The sequence below is a fragment of the Dipodomys ordii genome, unplaced genomic scaffold (genome assembly GCF_000151885.1).
Source record: "Dipodomys ordii isolate 6190 unplaced genomic scaffold, Dord_2.0 Scaffold208, whole genome shotgun sequence".
Classification (NCBI taxonomy): domain Eukaryota; kingdom Metazoa; phylum Chordata; class Mammalia; order Rodentia; family Heteromyidae; genus Dipodomys; species Dipodomys ordii.
Genome location: NW_012267424.1, coordinates 30,615 through 32,125, shown reverse-complemented (window position 1 = coordinate 32,125; position 1,511 = coordinate 30,615).

The following is a 1,511-nucleotide window of genomic DNA, read 5'->3' as shown; positions in this document are numbered from 1 at the left end:
AACAAGACCACACTAAAGCTACCAGCACAACTATATTTATTGCAGCATTATTTACCATAGCTAAGATATGGAAGCAACCCAGATGCCCCTCAGTAGATGAATGGAACAAGAAAATGTGGTATATATACACAATGGAATTCTATGCCTCCATGAGAAAGAATGGCATTGCCTCATTTGTGAGGAAATGGAAAGACTTGGGAAAAAATTATATTAAGTGAAGCAAGCCAGGCCCAAAGAAACATAAGTCCCATGGTTTCCCTTATTTGCAATAACTAGTATATGTCTGAGACAAGCAGAAACGGTCAGATAAGTTGCTGTTAGGCCAAATGAACCCCAAGCTAAGGACTCAAATGTTTTTTTCTTTCTTGTAATTGTTTCTAATATATTTATAAGATGATTTCTTTGTTGCTTTGTATATTCCTCCCCCATGATATAACCCCTGTTTTTACTGTATTTGATGTTGGTATAATTTGTGGAGGGGAAGGGAAAAAACAAATTGTTTAAATAGGGATACAGGTGGACCAATTGCAACAATGAGATGCATAAGACATTATGTTGAAAAATGAACTTTACAACTTTGGCGTGGGGGGGGGTGGTGATGGAAAGGGATGCGAAGGGATGGGAAGGGGAAACAAAGGAGGAGACAACAATGCTTGATATTTACCTTGCTCATATAATTGTAACCTCTCTGTACGGTATTTTCACAATTAAAAAAAAATTCAGCAAGTGATTACATGTTTGAGGGACTGAAAGAAAAATAATATGGCCAAAGAATGAACTAGGTTTTTGAGAAAGCTAGAAGAATGTGGTAAGAACAGAATCACATAATAAAATACCTCAGTGAGCTTTATGGGAAAGATTTACACAACAAAAAGCATTGAAATGAGAAATGTGGTTTTTTAGAAAAAATGGTTATGATACAGAAATAGGACAAGCAGTTAAGAGATGAATAGCAATAGTAGCTTAGACCTGGTTATGGAGATGAAGATGGGCAGATATGATAGAAATTATATTTTGAAGGTAAAATCAATAGTATTAGCTATCTGGTTAGATGCTGGGTGTGGTTTAAGAACGAAATGCTTGAAAAATAACAAACGTTTTAGTTGAGTAAGAGGAGTAAGTGTGTTAAGTAGACTGAAAGACCAGCCTAGGGAAAAACAGTAAGATTGCTAAGAATGCTTGTGTATCCCAGATGTGGGCCACAAATGGACAAACTAAAATATTAAAAGCTAGAACTAATTACTATTTTGCTACAATGACTGTGATATTCCATTAGGGTTGTTTTTTTTAACAGACGTTCCAGCTTTCTTTCCAGGCATCTGGTAGGGCTGTACTTTCTCATTCAACCTGAGTAAAATGTAGCCAAGTTATGAACTGTACCTGAGGCTTCCACAGCTTCATCCCTGAACACCTAAAAGGATGATGATCAATCCTGCAGTCCAATGGCACCTTGCTAAACTGCTGCCTGCAGAGGTTTGGAAGGTAAAAAGAATATGCCATGTCTTCTCCAT